Source organism: Bidens hawaiensis, unplaced genomic scaffold (assembly GCF_021521415.1).
Source record: "Bidens hawaiensis isolate Kalapana, Puna unplaced genomic scaffold, B.hawaiensis_p1.1 tig00000904_1, whole genome shotgun sequence".
NCBI classification, from domain to species: domain Eukaryota; kingdom Viridiplantae; phylum Streptophyta; class Magnoliopsida; order Asterales; family Asteraceae; genus Bidens; species Bidens hawaiensis.
The window spans coordinates 3,636,734-3,661,574 of NW_027491052.1; the positions used below are offsets into that span (position 1 = coordinate 3,636,734).

The 24,841-nt window shown below is 37.4% G+C and overlaps 1 pseudogene; it reads right to left on the minus strand.

The window, feature by feature from the left end:
- Nucleotides 1–17,089: 17,089 nt before the first annotated feature.
- Nucleotides 17,090–20,160, minus strand: LOC143545999 (LRR receptor-like serine/threonine-protein kinase EFR; annotated as a pseudogene).
- Between the last annotated feature and the right edge of the window lie 4,681 nt (nucleotides 20,161–24,841).

Consider the following 24,841-nt stretch of genomic DNA (forward strand, 5'->3'; position numbering starts at 1 on the left):
CATTCATAGATTCAAATAGAGTGACAAAGTCACATATATCAGCATCAAATGCACTTGCTCGAATTGAAGTAATCCTAGAAGCGATTACAATACAAAGAAAACATGGGAGACCAATCGGTTCCAAAGATAAGAACCCACGAAAACGAAAAGAGCAAAACAATGCAGTTGGTGAAAGCTCAGAAAAAGCCATAAATTAAAGCACTGAAGAGGTAAATGTCCCAGAGGAGACTAATGTAATTCTAGAGGAAAATGAAATTCCAGAAGAAACATCGGTACTAAAATGAACATGAGATATCTATTAATTATGTACAAGATAGTACAATGTGGAACCGAAATACAATATGTGTTGATATATTCGCATATGCTATAGCAACGGATGTAATCAATGAAAATGATTATGTACCTAAAACTATTGAAGAGTGCATGCACATAAATGATTGGCCAAAATGGCAAGAAGCCATAAACATTGAATTAAATTCGCTCGAAAAGCGACATGTTTTCGGACCTGTAGTCGGAACACCCATAAACATCAAACCAGTAGGTTATAAATGGGTATTTGCAATCAAAAGAAATGAAAAGAATGAGATTGTACGATATAAGGCACGACTAGTAGCACAAGGGTTTTCCCAAATCTCAGGAGTTGACTATGAGGAAATGTATTCCCCAGTAGTGGATGTGATAACCCTTAGGTTTCTTATCGGCCTCACAATCTCTGAAGGACTTCATATGAGACTTATGGATGTTGTCACCGCATACTTATACGGGACACTTAAAAATGACATCTATATGAAAATCCCTAAAGGATTAAAATTTCCTTAAGCATTAAAATCAAGACCTCGAGATATGTGCTATAAAACTCCAAAGATCTTTGCATGGTCTTAAACAGTCTGGAATGTGGTACAATCGACTCAGTGAATATCTCGAAAAAGAAGGATACAAGTCTGATGTAATCAGTCCATGTGTCTTTATAAAAAGATCATACTCAAAGTTTACCATAATAGCAGTTTATGTTGATGATATCAACATAATAGGATCTCTTGAAGAGATAGAGAAAGCTGCCCAATTATTAAAGAAAGAATTTGAAATGAAAGATCTTGGTTTGACAAAAGTATGCCTCGGCCTGCAGTTCGAGCATATGTGCAATGGCACATTCGTCCACCAGTCAAACCGCATCCAGAAGATGTTAGTTCGTTTCAATATGACTAAAGGCCATTCGTTTAGCGTATCTATGGTTCATCGACTGCTGGATCCACATAAAGATCCATACCGCCCTCAGGAAGAGGGAGAAGAAGTACTTGGTCCAGAAGTACCATACTTAAGCACAATATGTATCTTACAAATAACACACGACCTGATACTACATTCGCGGTACATGTACTAGCAAGATATAGCTCGAATCCAACACACAGACACTGGACTGAAATAAAACATATATTCCGATATCTTCGCGGGACATAAGACTTAGGTCTTTTCTATCAAAAGAATGACAAGTCCCAGCTTGTTGGGTATGCTGATGCTGGTTATCTATCGGATCCACATAAAGCAAGATCTCAAACAGGTTACGTATTTACTTATGGTGGCACTGCAATTTCATGGAAGTTAACTAAGCGAACACTTACATCAACATCTTTAAATCATGCGGAACTGATAGCACTATATGATGCCGGTCGAGAGTGCATGAGGTTAAGGTAAATGATTAATCACATACAAGGAGCACGCGGATTAGAACAAATCAAGAATGAGCTGACGATTATCTATGAAGACAAAGCTGCTTGTATAGCTCAAATTAGAGAAGGCTATATCAAAGGTGATAGATAAAGCACATCTCACCAAAGTTCTTCTCAACATATGACTTGCAGAAAGAAGGGGAAACTGAAGTTCGTCAGATCAAGTCAAATGACAATCTAGCTGACTTATTCACAAAATCTTTACCTAGAAGCAGTTTTGAGAAGTTATCACAAATGATTGGACTTCAAATATTGAAAGACGTTAGTTAAATTGAGGGGGAGCACTATTAATGTTGTACTCTTTTCCTTGACTAAGTTTTGTCCCATTGAAAGTAAGGGTTTTAACGAGGCAGCATAACTGATACAGTATTATCATTTTATTTCATAGTTCCTGAAGTACCTAATTAACATAATCCTGAAGCATGTTGTTAATAGTGTATAATGAACAGTAATGTGTATCTGGGGGGGGGGGGGTATTATAAAACCAGATTTACCATCCCAAATAACTGTATTTTGATAGTTACTTAATTTTGTTATCTGTATAAATATGTACATCGTAGATGGATTATAGACTCTCATTCTTCAATAATATCACAATTTCTTTTCAAGTATGCCTAGGGCGCTGTAGAAGCGGCGGATCTAGAACCAAATGTCTGGGGTAACGCTAAAAAAAAAATTATTAACTATATTTTATACAATGTAAATTGAACAAAAACAGAAACATAATGATAAATAAATTTAAACATATCGGCTGCATATTTCTCCCATTCGGTTTTTGAAAGCTTGAAATCGAGCCATCACATCCTACTCTTTTACTTTATCAAGTGTTTCTCTTTCGACGCGCAAATTAAAGCGTTGTTCAAATACTTATCACCCATTCGATTGCGCAAATCCGTCTTGATAAGCTTCATTTTAGAAAAACATCTTTCAACGGTTGCGGTTGCAACTGGTGAAACTAGCGCTAGCTTCAACATACGATAAACCAAAGGATAAGTGGCGTGTTTTTCTGGTTTCCACCATTACCTGAGCAAGGCCACCCATTCCACCCAATTTTACAAATTTATCATCTTCCTTTAAAGTGTGATAAAAGGTCGTAAGATTACCCGAAATACACCCTCTTTCTTCAATACTAAAGTCATTCGGATACATATCAGAAAATGCCATTATCTTGGATATGCCAAACTTAGAAAACGAATCACAAGGATTTAAAACAAACATATTTTCTATCAAACTAGTTGAGACCTCACTAAATCTATTTCCAAATTCTTGACTTTGCTTATCCAAATGGTATTAAAAACTTCAACCTCAAAATGTTGTCGATTAGTAATGATATTCTTTCAGTTTAGTTGATTACCACAACTTTCCGTCATATCTAACATCTTAATCTTGTTTTTTTCACAAATAAATGTCACTCTAGCCAACATCTTGTCAAACCCGTTTTCTCTTAGATTGTTTAATGTTCGGTTTGTCCCGCTTATCTACTTAGACGCATCTAACAAGTCTTGATTTTTTTTGAAGATGTTTTGATAAAGAATTTGTGAGGCCTAAAATATCGTCTAAGAAGTGTATATAAAACACAAAATCAAGACTCTTAAAAATACTTAAGAAAACTTTTCTCATTAGTTTGTTGTTGCACATTCTCTCCATCTTCTTTAATAAAAGCAAGTACCTCAACAACTTTCGGGAATAATTTTAACAAACTTACGATTGTTCTATATTGACAATTTATATAAACAATTATAAGTTTAGTTAAATTTGAAGAATACCTAAATTGAGAAACTATAGGTCGAACCGTGAACCACCTCTTCTCAGCTGCAGCGTGGAGCAGTGGAGGTCACCTGGTCAGGTGACCAGAGGAGGAAAAGGACAGACTGATTAATTGAGGACTGACAATTTTGTTTTAAGTGTAACTAAATTTTTTGAAGGTTAATGGGTTTTATTGGCTTGGGATTTACACCTTTGTTTGGATTAAAATTTTAAATTGGTTGGGCTTAAAACGCATAGGGGTAACGTTATTTTTTTTCCAGGGATAACAAAACACGAAAACCGTCCTAATATTTTTTACACTACCGACGAGAAGTTGAGGGGTAGCGGAGGCTACCCCTCCTGTTACACTAAATCCATCACTGGCTGTAGGCATTGTATTGGGCACCCAGGGATGGCAGCACTCAACGGTCGAGATGACAAGCGCAGTGCCTGGGGTGCCGACCCACTTTTGCATTCTTTTTTAATTTTGCTTTCCAGCCAATCTTTTATACGATTAATTTCCTAACATACATAGTTGTTTGCCTATTATAATGTGATGTTTTGCTAACATATTTATGATGTTATTGGCCATAGGTAAAGCTCAACAATGATGCATCATGAAGTCGGGGGCCTCGGAATTATCTAGTTTCGTTTTGGAAGAAATCAACGTTTTGTTTATATACTATTTAAATAGATAGAAATGGATGCTCAAAAACTCATGCTTTATGTTATAAACTTGTAATTGTCTAGTTGAATTTGGCTAACTACTATACTCAGTTGAATTTGGTTATCCACGATAAACCTTATTTTGGTTATAAATCTGAAGGTTTAAGCTTTAAATTAACTATATGTAACATCCTCGTTTTGAGATTTACCTTAATTAAATAATACGAGTTATTTTAGTCTCGTGTCGCATAACGTCATTTAGTTTAGTTAATAATAGTAGGAGAGGATAAGGCTAACATGGTTATTGGACTTAAAAATAAATATGGGCCTAAAAGCCTTTAGGCTTGCCTATTTAAATCCCTAAAACCCTAAATCATCCTTATCCTCATCATTTCATCATCATTCTCCAATCATCACACACCCATACACACAAACCCCCTGTACACAACATTTAATCCAAGATTTTAAAAGTTTTGTTTAAAATTTCAAATAAGCAAGATCTAAGAAATTCCGAAAGGTATGAATGTATTAGAATCGTCTATGTTCATTCTCATCTCGTTTTCATTTCTTTTAGATCTAATAATCAATGAATGAACCTTGAAAGTATGAAACCAAAACGAGCTCATGAAACCGACATAAATGAACCAGTCGAATCAAATAATAATCATTATAAAGGATTTAACAAAAAATATAATAATTATAATAAATAACAACAATGAGGTGCAAGTGGCTTTGGTGAGGGAAGGCACGGTTGTAGCGAAGGCTCGGTGCAAACGGGTTTCAACGAAGCTACGAAACCCGGATCCTAAATGGTTCGACCAAAACTAAGGAACCCGAACCCAGTTGCGATATTGAGGCTCGGACCACCGGATCCAAAGTGGACGCCCAACCTATTCCCTGTTCTATGCTTATATGCATCCTTAACAACTTGAGTTGCAGGCTAAAATAGGACCAAATCTGACTGAACCTGTGTGCGAACCAAACTGAAAAACAACTCGCACGAACCGATTTTGTACGAATCGATTATGTGCAAACCGATTCCGTGCGATTAGATGGACATGCGACTCGTTTCCATGCGAGTTGAACCTGTGCGACTCGTTGGAGACAAATAATTCGCGCGACTCGATTTCATGCGAATTCTTTTATGCGAGTCGTTTTCATGCGAACCTTTCATGCGACTCGATTCAGCCCTCCTATGCGAATCGATTTAGAGCTACACTTGGTCCACCCAGTTCCAGTTCATCGTCGTGATTGCCGGAATAGGAGATGGGCGATGGTGGTCTTGATGATTCGAAGAGAGAGAAAGAGAGTAAAAGGAGGTGGGGGCGGGGGCGCGGTTATGTGGGTTAAGTGAAGAAGGGTGGTTGGTGAGAATGCTTATATAATAATAATAATAATGATAAATGAAATGATAAGAAAATAAACAAAATCCGAACTCGAGACCCGACTCGTCTAGAACCCGTAACCCGACTTATACTAGACCGATGACTTGTGGGACCCGTTCAGAAATACTTAAGCATAAGGGCTCGTTATATAGGTGGATGAATTGTAAGGACATAAAAACTTAACAAATAAAAACATAAACTTAACCCGAGAAGTAATCCTTTTAAAAAATCCGTTAAAATATGAAGCTCGTAAGGATGCTTGAATGTATAGGTTTGTTAAGTGGTTAACTTATAAAAATATATATATGGATATGAGAACTTAAAATAAAGTTAAGAATGTAAACTAATAGTAATTAAATACATATAATAATAAATATCGTGAAGGGTGTAAGCTAATGAAGTCGGTTCATTAACAAAATAAAGTAACTAATACAATTGGTTTAAGAAGGTTATATGTTCGGTTCGGTTAACTTAAAAGTTAACTCAGTTAACTTAAATAACAAACAAATATAGAGGATTAATACGTGTACGTTATTAACAATTAGTCGGGCTCAGTTGAAGAAAGGCATTACTATTAATTCGGAAAGAAATCGACTACAGGTGAGTTCTAGCCCCTTTCTCTATGACGTTTTTTGGGGCTGTGTGCATATTCTATGTGATAGTTAATACACTTATCCTAAGTGATAAGTGCATGATTCTTTATTGAATGTTATTATTGAATGTTGTATGAATGTGCGTATATAAGTATATATGCAATTAAAGGATATGAAACGTATGAAATAAAGGTAAGGAAAATTGACGAGAGATGAATGGTTGTATGGTTATGCGAGGCAAGGGGACCAGTCCCTAATAATATATGAGATAGAAGGGACCAGACCCTGATAATATCTGAGATCGAGTCAGGATGGACCAAACCCTAATAATATCTGAGATAGTAGGGACCAGACCTTGATAATATCTGAGATAAGGGACCAGATCCTAAAAATATCTGAGATAAAAGAAGCAGGATAGTTCATGGTATACCATAGGAAACGTAAGAACGAAAGTATGTAAGTACGTATGCATGTACGTAAAGTATGAATGAATGAGGAACGGTAAGTAAAGTATGAAATACGTATCTTCGGACGCGTATAAGTATGAATGTGAATGTGATGTATGATTAATTGATTAACTAGAACTCACTTAGCGTAGCTAACTTTTAGTATGCACGTAGGTGAGTAGGATGAGGTAGGTTGCTTGATGGAGACACGCGACAATAAGATGAAGACTGGCGTCGTTATGAAGAAGATTTACGTGTTAGTTATGTTTAATGTTAAGACTTATGTTAGTTCGTTTGAAACCAGTACTGATGTTATGTAAGAATGATTGATTTTATATTCCGCAATTTGTTTTAATTAACTCTGATTTTCCGAATTATGTGAATGAGTAAATCCAACCCGAGCAAAAGTAGGGCACTCGGATCGGGGGCCTTACAGGTTGGTATCAGAGCATAAGTTCGAGAGAATAAGCATCCTTCATGCTTAGACTCGAACAGAGAATGGGACTTAAAGAAGAAAAGAAAGAAGATGCCAGTCAGAGAATGCCATGTGTCACTCTAGCAAGCCTAATACGTGAATTTCCTTACGTATAACATAAGGATAAGTAAGAAAGTCATATGAAATGTTAGAGATAGAATTGCTTGTTATATTTGAAATGTTTGATTATCTAACCACTTTAAGTAGAACCAAGCACAAGTAAACTCATGAAAGGAAGTGTATAGGACACGGAAGGTAACGTGAGCAGCTAATCCTAGCTGATCACTGTTATTACCTATAGCCTTACCATCCTTGTACTAATTGGTTCCTCACATGATGATGTTTGTGTTTTCCTTTAAAATTCAGATGGCTGGTGCTAAGGCTATTGCTGGGCAAGGAGGGCGCATGGGGCGTCGTGGCAGGCCTTGTATTTACCAAGTACCTCTGAAGAACCGATTACTGAGCCTAGTTAAGACAGAAGCATGACCGTACGTGAAGAAGAGTATCAGCTTGATGCTGCTATTCAAGCTGCGATTACTCAAGCAGTTGCTGCTGTAGTGAAGAATCTCTAATCAGACAAGTATACCGAAAGCCATACTAAGACTGTTGAGAAGACTAAGGAGAGTAGTGAGAAGGATACTGAGATTGAGATTGAGGCATCAAATGAAGTTCGTTCGGTGAAGGTTAATGATGGGAAGACAAGCCGAGGTGGTTGCAACTTTAGAACCTTCAAAGGTTGTGACCCACCTCAATTGACTGGTACGGGTGATGCGTTCGCTACCCTTCAGTGGATAACCACAATGAATAAGGTTATCCGCATTAGCGAGTGTCGTCCTGATCAAGCTGTGGGCTTCGCTACTCAGTCATTTGGTGATGAAGCTATTATCTAGCGAGAAACTGTTGAGCAAAGGAAGAATGCTGTTGAAATCAAAGATATGAAGTGGGAGGATCTGAGAGAGATGTTAATGAACATGTTTTGTGCTGACGCTGAGGTTGAGAGAGCAGAGATGAGATTCCTGAACTTGAAAGCGGAAAAGATGACGCACCATGAGTAAACTACTGAGTTTAACCGTATGTCAAGACTTTTGCCCGAGATGGTGAATACTGAAGCTAAGAGAATCAAGTATTCTGTCAGAGGACTTCCACCGAACGTCCGCACACTGGTCAGGGCAAGTAGACCTGCTACTTTTGATTCCGCGATCGAACTTGTGGAGATGGTTTACGATGACCTGGCGGTGAATGAGGTGGTGGTAGAAGAGAAGAAAGAAAAGAAATGGGTTGCTTTTGTTAAACGACCCGGGTACCCAGTTGTGGAATTCAAGAGATAAGAAACGTAAGGTGTGGGAAAAGAAACCGTGCCAGACGTGTGGGAAAGTGCACGGTGACGAGTGTAAGTGGGGAAAAGGTACTGATGTCTGTCATAAGTGTGGAAAGGCTCATGGGGGAGAGTGTAGGCTGGGATCGAATGCATGCTACAAGTGTGGGAAGGTAGGGCATTATGCTCTGGATTGTACTGCTAAACCCGTGTGTTACAAGTGCGGGAAGACGGGTCACTTTGCTAGAGAGTGTACTAGGGGTGTGTTTTTAACCGTATCCGAATAACAAACCCGAATCGAAGCGACCCGAGACCCAAATAACCCAAACCGAATTCACCCGAACCGATTAAACTCCTAACTCGAACCCGAATAACCCGAAGTATAATACATCGATGCATGTATCCCTAATTTTATAGGGTAGTTTAGCGGTGAAGTAGGACAGTGACCTTATGTATTCTTGTTCGGTTGTTTTCAATACTCCAATTAATATTGGATTTATCACATCCCAAAGTATTAATGACCATAAAGCATGCGGAGAATGTATTTTCACTTCAAAAACTTAAATAGTATAATATTTAAACCAATATTTATTGAGCATGTTTCTTCAATCTATACAGGTATTAATCCACAGGCTACAACACTCCATCTCATCTAATGCATTCTTGTATGATAAATTTCATGTTTTGCTAAATAATATATGCTATTGTTGAATATGGCTGTATATTATGGTTTTATAACGGCTTGGAATATGGTTTTTTAATTTATGATATTGTTAAAGGTGGATTTTTTTTTAATTTGTTAAACCCGAAACCCAACCCGAATTTACCCGAACCGTATAACCCGAAACCCGAACAAACCGAACTTATTTGGGTCGGTTCTTGGGTCAATTTTGTTTGAGCTCAAACCCAAACATCCCGATCCAAACAACCCGAAACCCGAATAAATAACCTGAAGAACACCCCTAGAGTGTACTGAAGGTGAAGCTGGGGGTAGTGGAAAGAGAGATGCTGAGAAGACTAGGCCAAAGACAAGGGCTTACATGCTAACATAGGAGCAGGCCAAGCAGATTCCCGATGTTGTGACAGGTACATTTCTAGTAAACGGCATTTCTGCTTCAGTTTTATTCGATTCAGGTGCGAATAGGAGTTTCGTAGATGTAGCGTTCTGTAAGTTAGCTAAAATGACATGTAGACGTGTGCCTGGAACTTTTATGGTAGAAACGGCTAGCGATACTTATGTTAGGATAATGAGAATGGTTAAGAATGGTAAGATAGAGTTAGAGGGACACGAGTTCCCTGTTACACTTTATATAATGAACTTAGGGGGGTTCGATGTGGTTTTGGGAACGGATTGGCTATCTGAGTTTGAGGCTCAGATAGTGTGTAAGAGTAGATTGATAAGGTTGAAGTCCTCGGATGGTGGTACAGTGACGTTTTACAGTGATAAGGAAAGTAAGGGGCTTAACGTCATTTCGATGATAACAGCTGAGAAAATGTTAAGGCAAGGGTGCGGTGCCTACCTGGCGTATGTTGTCGACGCTTCGGCGGAGGTAAAGGAAGTGAAAGATATTCCTGTAGTGTGCGACTATCCTGAAGTGTCCCCTGAGGACCTTTCGGGGTTGCCACTAGGACGAGAGGTAGAGTTTCAGATTGAGTTAGTACCAGGAGCACAGCCCGTCGCGAAAGCACCTTACTGACTAGCACCGTCCGAGATGAGAGAGCTGATGTCCCAACTGCAAGAACTCCTTGACAAAGGTTTCATATGACCGAGTGTTTCCCTGTGGGGCGCGCCGGTGTTGTTCGTGAAAAAGAAAGACGGAAGCATGAGAATGTGTATCGATTATCGTGAGCTGAATAAGCTTACGGTAAAGAACAGATATCCGTTCCCACGGTTTGACGACCTACTCGATCAATTACAAGGTGCTAGCTGGTTCTCATGAATTGACCTTAAATCAGGCTATCATCAATTGAAAGTGAAAGAGGCAGACATTCCTAAGACAACGTTTCAGACGCAGTATGGACAGTACGAGTTCCTCGTAACGTCGCTCGGTCTAACGATGTTTTCGCAACATTTATAACATGATGAATAAGGTATGCCGGCCGATGTTAGACAATTCGGTTATCGTTTTCATTGAAGATATACTAATTTATTCGAAAAGCGAGTCTGATCATTCTAAGCATCTAAGAGAAGTATTGGAAGTTTTGAAAGATGAGAGACTATATGCCAAGTTCTCGAAATGCGCGTTCTGGTTGTGTGAAATGTAGTTTCTAGATCATATAATCAATCTCGAGGGGATTACTGTGGACCCGACAAAGATTGAGGCGATAAAGAACTGGAAGACACTGCAAAACCCAATTTAGACACGCAGTTTCTTAGGGTTGGCTGGCTATTATAGGAGGTTCATTCAAGGTTTCTCCGAGATAGCCGCACCGTTGACCGGTATGGCCCAAAAGACTGTGGTGTTCAATTGGGGTAAGTTCCAGGAAGAGGCGTTTGAAGAATTGAAGACGAGGCTCACGCAGGCTCCAATTCTTGTTTTGCCTGACGATAACGAGGATTTAGTAGTTTATTCTGACGCTTCACATCAAGGGTTAGGTTTCATGTTAATGCAACGAGGGAGGGTTATAGCTTATGCGTCTGGACTATTGAAGGTTCATGAAAGTACGTACCCGATGCATGACTTAGAGTTAGCAGCTGTAGTACATGCTCCTAAGATCTGGAGACATTACTTGTATGTTACTAAATGTACTATCTATATGTATCACAAGAGTTTGAAATACTTTTTCGAGCAGAAAGAGTTGAATATGAGACAAATAAGGTGGCTGGAGTTGATTAAAGACTATGACTGTGAAATCAAGTATTACCCAGGAAAGGCTAATGTAGTTGCTGATGCTTTAAGCCGGAAGAATGAAGAATTAATAGCAAACGTAAAGTCTTACAAGCTTATTTTCAACTCAGATCTCTTTATAGAGACCAGCAAGGTTCAGACAGAAGTGCTTGCAGATGAAGGGGTTAATGAAGAAAGAAAGAATTTATGAAGATCAGATTCGATCGGATGTGGATTCCACGGCATGGGAATCTCAAAAGTCGGATCCTAGACGAGGCTCATAAATCTCGATATTCGATTCATCCAGGATCCACCAAGATGTATCAGGACTTAAAGAAAGACTATTGGTGTCGGGTATGAAGAATGAAGTAGTTGATTATGCCAGTAAGTGTTTGACTTGTTTGCAAGTTAAAGTAGAACACCAGAAACCTTATGGGAAGATGCAGCCATCGGAAAAACCCGAGTGGAAATGGGAATACATCACTATGGATTTCATAACTAAGCTACCGCGTACAACTAAGAATCATGATACCATCTAGGTGATTATGGACCATTTAACTAAAAGTGCTCACTTTCTGCCTATACGAGAGGCCATCTCGTCAGAAACGTTAGTGAATGTGTTCATTAAAGAAGTGGTGACAAAGCATGGGGTGCCATTGTCGATTGTATTCGACAGATATACCCGCTTTACTTCTAGGTTTTGGAAGAGGTTCCATGAAGCAATGGGAGCGAGATTGAACATCAGCACGGCGTATCATCCTCAAATAGATGGATAGTCTGAGCGGACTATCCAAACCTTTGAGGATATGCTACGTGCATGCGTGCTAGAATTTGGAGGAAGTTGGGATGATCATCTTCACTTAGCAGAGTTCTCCTACAACAACAGCTACCATTCGAGTATTGGTATGCCTCCTTTCGAGATGTTGTATGGTAGACGTTGTAGAACTCCTGTATGCTGGGGAGAGATTGGTCAGAAAGAGATTAGTAGTTTGGAAGTTGTGCAAGAAACCTCCTCGAGGTTTGAAAGGATAAGCAACTTCGTCACAAGGTCATTCCATTAGTAAAGGTGTTTAGGAAACATCGCAAAGGATCTGATGCAACATAGGAAACAGAGGAAGAAATGTGTAAGTTCTGTTCTAAGTTGTTTGCGTAATAGATAGGTTTCAGGGACGAAAGCTTTTTAAGAAGGGAAGACTTGTAACATCCTCGTTTTGAGATTTACCTTAATTAAATAATACGAGTTATTTTAGTCTCGTGTTACGTAACGTCATTTAGTTTAATTAATAATAGTAGGAGAGGATAAGGCTAACATGGTTATTGGAGTTATAAATAAATATGGGCCTAAAAGCCTTTGGACTTGCCTATTTAAACCCCTAAAACCCCAAATTATCCTTATCCTCATCATTTCATCATCATTCTCCAATAATCACACACACACACCCATACATACAAACCCCTTGTACACAACATTCAATCCAAGATTTTAAAAATATTCGTTTAAGATTTCAAATATGCAAGATCTAAGCAATTCCGAAAGGTATGAATGTATTAGAATTGTCTACGTTCATTCTCATTTTGTTTTCATTTCTTTTAGATCTGATAATCAATAAATGAACCTTGAAAGTTTGAAACCAAAACGAACTTATGAAACCGACATAAATGAACCCGATTTAGACGAGCTTCAATCGAATCAAATAATAATCATAATAAGGGATTTAACAAAAAAAATATAATAATGATAATAAATAATAACAATGAGATGCAAGTGGCTTTGGTGAGGGAAGGCACGGTTGTAGTGAAGGCTTGGTGCAAACGGGTTTCAACGAGGCTACGGAACCCGAATCCCAAATGGTTCGACCAAAACTAAGGAACCCGAACTGCGATGTTGAGGCTCGGACCACCGGACCCGAAGTGGACCCCCAACCTATTCCTTGTTCTACGCTAATATGCATCCTTAACGGCTCGAGTTGCAGACTAAAATAGGACCAGATCTGACTAACCTGTGTGCGAACCAAACTGAAAAACAACTCGCGCGAACCGATTCCGTGCAAGTCGATAATGTGCGAACCTATTCCATGTGATTAGATGGACATGCGACTCGTTGGAGACAAACAATTAGCACGACTCGATTTCATGAGAATTCTTTTATGCAAGTCGATTTAGTGAGAACCCCTTTTTATGCAACTCGATTGAGCCCTCTTATGTGAATCGATTTATGGATACACTTGGTCCACCCAGTTCCCGTTCACCGTCATGGTTGCCGGAATAAGAGATTGGAGGCGGCGGTCTTGATGATTCAAAGAGAGAGAAAAAGAGTAAAAGGAGGTGGGGGGCGGTTATGTGGGTTAAGTGAAGAAGGGTGGTTGGTGAGAATGCTTATATAATAATAATAATAATAATAATAATAATAAACAATAATGATAAATGAAATGATAAGAAAATAAATGAAACCCGAACTCGAGACCCGACTCGTCTAGAACCCGTAACCCTATTTATACTAGACCGATGACTTGTGGGACCCGTTCAGAAGTACTTAAGCATAAGGGCTCGTTATATAAGTGGATGAATTGTAAGGACATAAAAACTTAACAAATAAAAACATAAACTTAACCCGAGAAGTGATCCTTTTAAAAACCCGTTAACCTATGAAGCTCGTAAGGATGCTTGAATCTATAGGTTCGTTACGTAAGTGGTTAACTTATAAACATATATGGATATGAGAACTTAAAATAAAGTTAAGAATGTAAACTAATAGTAATTAAATACATATAATAATATATATCGTGAAGGGTGTAAGCTAATGAAGTCGGTTCATTAACAAAATAAAGTAACTAATACAATTGGTTTAAGGGCTATATGTTCGGTTCGGCTAACTTAAAAGTTAACTTCGTTAACTTAAATAACAAACAAATATAGAGGATTAATACGTGTACGTTATTAACAGTTAATCGTGCTCAGTTGAAGAAAGACATTACTATTAATTCGGAAAGGAATCGACTACATGTGAGTTCTAGCCCCCTTTCTCTGTGATGTTTTTCGGGGCTGTGTGCATACTTCTATGTGATAGTTAATACACTTATCCTAAGTGATAAGTGCATGATATGTGTATGATTATTTATTGAATGTTATTATTGAATGTTGTTTGAATGTGCGTATATAAGTATATATGCAATTAAAGGATATGAAACATATGAAATAAAGGTAAGGACAATTGATGAGACATGAATGGTTGTATGGTTATGCGAGGAAAATGGACCAGACCTTAATAATATCTGAGGTAGAAGGGACCAGACCCTGCTAATATCTGAGATCGAGTCAGGAGGGACCGGTCCCTAATAATATCCGAGATCGAGTCAGGATGGACCAGACCCTAATAATATCTGAGATAGTAGGGACCAGACCCTGATAATATCTGAGATAGAGGGACCAGACCCTAAAAATATCTGAGATAGAAAAAGCAGGATAGTTCACGGTATACCATAGGAAAAGTATGAAAGAAAGTACGTAAGTACGTATGCATGTATGTAAAGTATGTATGAATGAGGAAAGGTAAGTAAAGTATGAAATACGTATCTTCAGACGCGTATAAGTATGAATGTGAATGTAATGTATGATTAATTGATTAACTAGAACTCACTCAGCGTAGCTGACTTTTAGTATGCACGCAGGTGAGTAGGATGAGGCAGGTTGCTTGATGGAGACACGTGGCAATAAGATGAAGACTGACATCGTTATGAAGAAGATTCACGTGCTATTTATGTTTAATGTTAAGACTTATGTTAGTTCGTTTTAAACCAATACTGATGCTATGTAAGAATGATTGATTTATATTTCGTAATTTGTTTTAATTAACTCTGATTTCCGAATTATGTGAATGAGTAAATCCAACATGAGAAAATGTAGGGCACCCGAATCGGGGGCCTTACACAATTACTGAATTTAAATGATTTTTTTAATTCGAACTGATTTCGGCCTCATCAAAACCTAACAGTATCATTTAGATAATATAGACAATGTTGGACGTGACCAGTGGCGGACCCAGAAAATTTTCACACAGGGGTCGAAAATATTTTTGGTCGGTATACAGTTATTTATATACAAATTTGTTTTGGTTCAGCCATCCGAGTCAGGTTAAATCGTTATATAACTTTTTTTATCCGCCTCAACCATATGGTTGGATCGAACCGGGTCGGGTCACCTAAACAAAATATACATAATCAAACAAAATATCATTAGAAATGAATACTTAAAATACAATTTATTTAAAATTGGTTTCTACTGGTTCTTTATTTTTTCAACCTAACCAAAACATTATTTACTTTGTCATTTGCGGAACCAAATTTTTATGACCGGTTGTTACAATGTAATTCCTACTTGCATAAATGTCCTTAAAATATATAATTTTCTATTTTATATACAATCACTTGACCGATTTTAAGTTGCTAACTCTAGGCTACACATTTATACCGATCAATATTTGTTTAAGGGATTTTTTTTATTAAAAGTTATTTATAAAAAAGACATAGCTATAATATATATAAACGAAACCTTTAAAAGCTCTCTGATTGCTCGCTACATTCTCTCAAGTCACCAGATTGCTTTATTTGTAAATGGAGACTTCTCATGCTTTTAACCCGAATTCACGGGTATTAGTCTCACCAAACCCAGATACACCTTAAACGGGTTATAACATCTCATTAATAAAATTAATCTCACCAAATTTATGATGTGAAAATCCTACAAAATAGGGATACATTAAAAATTAATATATGATTTTTTTGAAAAAATATTATTTATAACTAATAAACAATTTTATAGTAAAAAAAAAGCGGTTCTTGGGTCCCACTAAACCCAAATAGCTTTTAAACAGGGTTATAACGTCTCACTTATTTGTAAAACACTTTCATCATCAAATCCAAGTATATTATGAACCTCCTTACAATAAATATAACTAAAAATCCAAAATAACATATAAATATTAGAAATGAATAATGTAAAAGAACCCTGCAATACAGGGGATAAAAACTAGTAATCTTTAATAAAAAGAAAAGATGATAAAGTGAAATAAATAAAATATAAACAATAAAGAACCAAAATATTTTATAGTTTTATAGTAGATAGAACAAAATAATAGACAAATAATCTATTGGTTAGATATTTTATACATTTGTTCTAAGTTTGAAAAAGAAAAAAGAAAATAAAGATAGAATATGCCACCAGTGACCAGTCCACCTTCGAATACTTTCTCAAGAGTAAAAAGTTTTTCTTGTAGGCTTTTTAATTGGGCCTTTAAGAAGCCCAGATTACTAAAATAACAAATAGGGCGCCCATATATCTTTCTTCGTCATCTATATCGTCCAAACATCACGACAACATGGGAAGAAACGCCGCAGCACCAGTTGGAATAAAATTTTCTGGTAATACTACCTTCTTTCTTCTATTTTTCTTTCATCATCCATCGGATTTCGAAATTCCACAATGGTCGTCATCAAAATTTCACAGAGGTCAGTTAGTATTTTAACAATATATTAGCACTAATAATTTTTTGTTCACAGGGGACCGCCGACCCTCGCACCATATACGTAGGTCTACCTTTGGACGTGACATAGCCCATCACGGCAGGGGTGTTATAATGGCACCCGGGCCTATACCGCTACAACCAGCTAATGTTTTTTAAACTAGACAATAAATTATAATATATTCATGTCAAAACAAAAATAAGGAAAATAACAAACATGTTTTAGAAATTTAACGTATATGGCAAAACATGATACACACCATCTCCAAAATGCACGCATCTTTATTAACTCGCACATAGAAGCTTGTTGCGAGACCTGAAGAAGTGCACAAGACCATTCAAAACATAGTCAATAAGTTGTGCTTTAACCAGAATAATAACACCCATACCTCAACTTTTTTGAAGTGTATCAAGTAGAAGTTGCAACTCATGTACGACTTCCTTTATATCCATCCGCTTTGTTCGGGAATCCATGGAGCACGAAACGCCGATCTGAATAATTGAAGCAGCACATTCCTCTATTTGCTTTTTGTTATCTTGATAAGCATTTAGAATATTAACGTCAATAACATTACTTACATGGTTGGGTAAAGCCATGGAAGCAAATTTATGCAAGCTAAGACCTTCACTAAAGATATCATCGGTCGGCTTTTTCCTAGTCATCACCTCGAGTATTAATATTCCAAAACTGTAGACATCCCCACTACGTGTCATCTCACTCCCTAGACCATACTCTGCAATTTACAAATAATCACTTTGGAAAAAGGTAATTATGTAAGTAACGTAGATTTTGAAATTCTATTTTACCTGGAGCAACATAACCAATTGTTCCTCTAATCCCGGTGGAGCTATTTGAATATGAAGTTCCAAGAAATCGAGCTGAGCCATAATCTCCAACATGAGCCACCATATCATCATCGAGTAAAATGTTGCTAGGTTTCAAGTCACCATGAACAATGATCTGTAGGCACTGATTATGAATATAATCAAGTGCACATGCGATATCCATAAAAATTTTCAATATTTGAAGAAGGTTTAGACTCGGTTTACATCCACTTTAATGTAACCAATCATATAAACTCCCTTTAGGCATGAATTCATATACCAAAGCGTTGAAGTCATTTCCATGAAAGTCAACACTAGAACATGATGATATTATCTTTAACAGATTCCGATGTCGAATATTTCGCCATGCTTCGCACTCCCTTATAAAGCTTTTTTTAGCTCCTTGATTTTGAAGATGAAGAACTTTGATTGCAACAGTTCTACCAATATCTTCTTTAAGGGTTCCTTTATAAACAGAACTAACCCCGCCATTTCCAATTAAATTGGATTTAGAGAACCCATTGGTAGCTTCAAGAAGCTGTTTGTATGAAACTTAGGAAATCTTCACTAGTTGATGATTGAGACTCTTGGCTCGTTCGTTTTTTCTTACACCAGAAACATGCTAAAAATGTTATAGAAAAAAGTGTGAATGCAATCAAAATGACTATTACAAGCACAAAGTACTTCTTTTTAATGTGTCTCGAATGTTTGCATTTGTGTAACCCAAGGCCAACAATACCACCACAAAGCCTACTATTCCCCAAAATAGAGAATGCACTTGCATTGGCGAACACTCCCCATATTGGCACCTCACCCTCAAAATCATTATAAGAAAGGGTCAAATATTTTAACGAAAACCCCTCTAAGTAAAGAGGAATTTTGCCTGTTAAATTATTTTGAGAAATATCTAGTTCTTCCAATCCTCTCAACAAACTTAATGAGGTTGGTACCATACCTTCAAATTTGTTGTTGTTAAGGGACAACCTTTGAAGACTACCACACCCACTAAGGCTACTAGGAATGCTTCCTGATAAGTTATTATGAGATAAATCCATGGCACTCAATGCCTTGAGGTCTCCAACCTCAGGTGGAAGTGAACCAAAAAGATTGTTTCGTGAAAGATCCAATTCTTTGGATAGAGATGAAAGTTGAAGAAGTTGTGAAGGTATTTTTCCGTTAAGCTTATTGTCATTAAGGTGCAACTCAAACAGACCATGGCAATTTCCAAGGTTTGATGGAATGACCCCTTCTAACTTGTTTGACGATAAAAAAAGATTGGTCAACAATGATAAGTTGCCAATGACATAAGGAATGGTTCCTGAAAGCTGGTTTTTTGTTAAATCAACGAATTGTAGCTTTTGAAGCTTACCAATGGTTGAGGGGATTCTTCCTGTGAATTGGTTTCCTTGTAATTGTAAACGGTCTAAGCCAACTAGATTACCTATTGATCTAGGTAGCTTACCATGTAACAGATTTCCATCTAAATCCAAAAAATGGAGGTTATTAGAAAGATTACCTATTGATGTAGGTAGCACCCCTTGAAACCTGCACTTATAAAGACGCAACACCTTTAACTTAGTGCAATTATGCAAAGAGTCAATAAACTTCATTTCGTCAGCTTCTTTGGTTCCAAAGAGGTTATTGCCTAAGCGTATGAAATTAATATCTCTTAGTTTGGCAAAGTTGATTGTCAACTTCCCACTAAAACTGTTGTCACCCATATCAAGAAATTCTAACCTAGAACAATTAGAAATGGATGGTGGAAGAGGTCCAGTTAGTTGGTTACTCCATAACCGAAAGTAGGCAAGACGAGGGAACATTGCACCAATGGCTAATGGAAGACTACCAGATAGTTGATTCTCAGACAAACTAATATTTTTGAGGAGTGAAAGGTTATATACGGAACGTGGGATGTTTCCATATAAATTACATTGAGCACAGTGTAATTGCCTTAAAAGTTTCAGTTGACCTATGGTGTCTGGAATGCTTCCTCCCAAAGGATTTCTTGTAAAAGACAACACTTCCATTGAAGTAATATTTCCCACGAAAGGTGGTATTCCGCCTGTTAACTTATTATCACCAAGATGAACAATAGCAAGTTTGGAGATGAAACTAATTTCCTTGGGTATGTTTCCGATTAGCTGGTTATGTGAAAGACTAACTTCTTTAAGGTTGGAGCAACCAGATATGTTGGCCGGAATGACCCCTTCGAACTTGTTATAGGACAGAGAAAGGAACCGTAGCCTGGAAAGACGACCGAGTTCCTGAGGGATGCCTCCTTCAAGGCTATTGTGTGTGAGATTAAGAAAACGAAGGAAGGTGAGGTTCCCAACATGAGGGGATAAAGAGCCTTCTAGACCTTGTGATTGCAATTTTACACTGATCACTCTTCTATGTCGCTTTCCACATGTGACACCAGTCCAATCACAGAAATGAAAGGAGTTGTTCCAAGTGGCCAGTGCTCCCGGAATCATCGACTTGATATTGAGCAACGCTTGGAGATCGGTCTCATTTCCCCCGATAGAGGAGGAATCAGCTGAGATGGTGGTTGAAGTTAGAATGATAAAAAGAACATAAAACCAGAAATGAATTGGACACGACGTGGATAAACAAATCAGTGGTCGCTTGGAATTCATGTTAATTTGGAAATTATTGTTTGCGTTTATCCTTGGCTACTGTAGGTTTTCATAGCTGAGATATGGCTTGCAAAGAAGCCAATGACCATATCTTCTTCGGTCAAAATCGTGTTTTCATCCATCAATTTTTCAGGAAAGAAGTATTGAAATAAATGTCTTAATTGATATATCCCACGTCGTCGTTTTCTAATATCCAATTTAGGTTTTGGAAAGCTTCCTTTCAATGAAGCCATCTCGTACTATCGGGATGTTTGGGATTCCTTATTTTACCTTCTTATAACTATCAATAAGTTAATAAGTTATAAAATTGTAACTCATGGAACTTTTTCTCTCACAATATAAGCAATCCCAAACAACTTATTACTTTTTAAAAGAATAAGCAATCCCAAACACCCCCTATATACCAACATTTTATTAAAGGGTTAGGGTTAGAGTTTTCTATAAAGCATTATAAAAATGACAAGTGTGAGAAACCATAATTAATTGACATGTATCAAATGGGTACCAAAACGAGAAACATATAAAAGTAATAACATATATTTTCTCTCTTCATATGCAAGGCACATATCAATTTCGCAATCATTTTATAACGTCTATAACTCTTTCATATGATATTTTTTTTGAAAAAAATTTCACCTTAATAACAAGCGTTATTTTATTTTTATATGAGTATGACTTTGTTATATAAAAATAAATAAAAAAAATTACGTCATTGTATTTGTCATTGTGTTTTTCCACTCATCACCGTGTATTTTTTTTAATACTAACAACACCATTGTGTAATCCTAATATGTAAATAAAATGTTAAAATAACAACAAATTATCAATACACATAATAGAATGATGAATAAACACTACACAATAACTTGAAACGTGAAGCACAATGGTGATTACATATTACACAATGATTTAAAATGTAATACACAATGGTGAATACATATTATATAATGTCCTAAACGTAATACCTAACGAATGTATTACTCTTTTTCTCAAATTATGTGAATGCCATATGTTAATCCTGAACGAAAGAAAATAAATGTAATACACAATAATGAGGAGACAGACACAATGACGAACAAAAAGAAAATGATGTGTAGAAAGACACAATGATAAACAAAAAGACATAATGACATAACTTTTATTTTTATTTTTGTCTTTAATATGAGCACCAATTGAAAAACACAGTGACTAGAACCTATAACATAATGCATAGAAAACCCAATAGAAAACACAATGACCAACCAACAACATAATGCATAAAAACCCACTATTTTTAAAATTTTTTTTTAAGTAACAATATGATATTTATATTAAAGATAAAAAGCACTTGTCATTATGGTGATTTTTTAAAATAAAATTTGTCGAACGAAAAAGTTACGGACATTTGAAAATGTTGGGGAATTGACATGTTATTTGCATGTGAAGAGAGAGAGAGAGAGAGAGAGAGAGAGAGAGAGAGAGAATCAACAAATGTGTATTATTATTTTTATGCTCTTTTCATTAATTTTTCTCTTAAATTAATCACAACCATTCAAATATAAGATCAATGGACTATATTACTTCTCGCACTTCTTATTTTTGTGGCCCTTTGTATTTTAACCTTATCCTTTATTAACATTTATGCAAAATTACATCTTAAGCTAGGGGTTAGAAATAACCAAAATAACTGAACTTAGTTAACCAATGGGTTATTATAGCCATAACCGATTAATCGAAAACTATGGATCAATTTCGGTTTGGTTTTAGATTTAGTTTTGGTGTGTGGCACATAATCGAATTAACCGAATCGAACTGATCAAAGACAATCAATGCCCATACCATGCATTACCTGCTTGTGACATATGAACTTAGTACATTACAGTGACTTTTTCACAGGAATCAAAAAGAAAAATTTTAGTCATAAGTTTTTAATGGTGGGCGTACATCAATTATTTTCTTTTTACTGATCTATCAGTTGTTAATTGTAGTATTCAAGCTCCCATATTTTAAAATCCTTAGTAATTTTTGTTTTTATTTTTAACACTTGCAAAAACATCTTGCTTGATATACCACACCGACGCATACCTTTCATATTTGAAGAAACACAAGTTCCAACCTAGGAGGGTTAGTCTAATATCTCAGCGGTGGTTAAATGCAATCAAATATCTATGAATTGATGTCTATCTAACTTGTAATAGAGAACATCATGAGCTCGTTGAAAGAAGGGGAAGAGGAGGTTCTTCTCATAACCACCCTCCGACGTGTCAATCAGTATGTGTGTTAAGAAATTAAATGTAGAGTGAGAGAGTGTGAATCCTTTTTGTGGAGTAAGATATTTATATACGGAGAGATTTAAAAGGATTGGGCCAGCTGTGCTATAGAGGAACCTTCTATACTTATGGATGAGCACGTTTAAGGTTTATGATTCAACGTGACAGTTGGTGTACGGAGTCAGCTACCACCTGGGAGTACAATGTTGGCGTCCCATGATTGGTTCATCATGCAGTCGTGGTCCTTTGGGGATTCTTGGATTGTGATTGGTTTAAGATTAGTTTGTCCCTTTGATGAGTGGCATGTCTTTTGTCAGTGAGGGATTCCTGCGGGTCTCTTGTAATCCATTAAGGATGCCTCCACGGGTGACTATAATCGACCCACAAACGACATTCCTTGACCAGTGGGCAACTAGCGTTAGCCCATGGACGACATTCCTCTTCTAAGTACCTAGTGCATTGTTTCTCCCTCGTTGTTAATTAGCAGGTGGAATTTTGGACCTTGATGTTTTTGGAGTGGATGGGGGGTTTTTAGTTTGCTTCTTATGTAAAAGTGATTTCTCCTGTTCTATGCGGGAATGAGTTGGTGTGCGAACTTTGACGGGAGATGTTTCCTAGCCAACGTGGTGTTGGTTAACAATAGATATGACTTGGTAGAACGGTGAAAAGATGTCTGACTAGTGCAGTGGTGATGCTGGCAGACATGGTATGCCCTTTTTCTATTCTTTGTTGGCGAGTGATGTCCCCTTGCTTTTGACAAACGTCACAATAATTTTCCCCGCCTGTTGCGCCATCGTCTAATTGGTCTCCCCCTCTTTGTGGTTGACAACTTTCACCCTTTGTATTTACTGTTGCGGGTATAGATAGGCTATTTAGTCTTTTGACTTCTTCATTTTCCACACGTTCTCTCTAAACCTCTTTTCTTTTTCTTTAAATTCCCACTATCCTCTTCTTTTCATTCGTTAGAGACAATTGGTTTCAGCATGTCGAGGGTGGGCACCACCCTTCGACTATGCTATTGATAGTAGAAGGAAGCAATTGGTTGTTTGATAGGAACATTGGCTGCCCCGGTGTCATCACATTCATGTAAGCCATGTGGTTTCATTTTTTGTGTGGTGACCCCGGTCCAATCTTCATTCTTTTCAAACGTTATTTCCTCTTCGTACGTTACCTGTTGAGGAGGTAGGGAAGTTGAGGAATCGACTTTTACAGGGAAAGGTGCTTCTTGTTTTGGAATGAATGCGTGGCTTCCTCTGTCTTCGCATTCATTTGAGCAAAATATATCTACCACTTCCATTGTGCCAGAAACATGTAATGTGCGTGAAATTTGATGCCAAGCTTCCTCTTCAAGTTTTCCTAGTCCTTTGTTTCTTCTGCTTCAGCCCTTCGGCGGGAGGAATTTTGGATTTGTGAAGTTTTTATTTTGGGTTGTTTGCATGTGTTTTTTGGTGGTTGGATTCCAAGTGTTTTGTACCATATCTACCGCTTCCTTTGTGCCTAAACCCAAAAATCATCAACTCCTCGTTGATCTGGTTCCAAAGTTACAAACTTGTTGTGAGCCGGTTGGTTATGATTGTCATGTTGAACCACCGGTGTTTCGAGATACGGTGAATAAGCAAGATATTGCTTTTTCTGCTAAAGACATCCGTGCTGCCTTGCAATTGGGGAAAATGATTGAGGATAATGGTCCTACTGAATACTCCAACTTGTTTAGAAATGGGGCTTTTCAGCGAATGGGGTACTCGGGTCCTATTGGTGATTCTCAGAGGCGTAAGGTTTTATTTTGGGGTCATGGAGGTTTTTGATGCATGTGTTGATTGTTTGTATGTAGAGTAGGATGGTTGGTTCAGATGGTATGGGGCGGCTATGCAATCTGCTATGGCTTCGCTGGTATATAAAAAGCCTTATAGCTTTAGCCGTATGATCTTTTATGAGATTGACAATTAGAGGAGCGCTACTATGGGGGAACGGTTTTTGTCATATCCTAGATTCTTATAGATGATTATGAATCTTGTTGCTCCTAATTTACCTTAGAGACGGCCGATTAATTTTTTTGGTAGCATTAGTAACAGGATTTATGCTCAATGTCATGTCAAGTTTGAGATGTAGTCTTGAGTTGAGACCACAACCTACAACCTTGTTTGGGGCTATTTTGCATCCGTTCTTTATGCCTCCACTGAATGATGGTTTCCTCGATGCACCTACTCATGTGGTTGCTCCACAACCTGAGGCAGCTCCACAACAACACCTCAAGAGCAAGTTGTTCCTCCTTCGCAGGAGCCAGTTATTCAACAGGAGTTTACTGATCCTCGGGTGTTTGAAAACATTGATCTTCATGTTGTTCTTGACATGGATATTCCTATTGTTTCAGAAGCCGTTGTTGCTTCAGGGGCTGTCGCTGAACCCTTTGCGCGTCGTTCATTTGAGGTAAC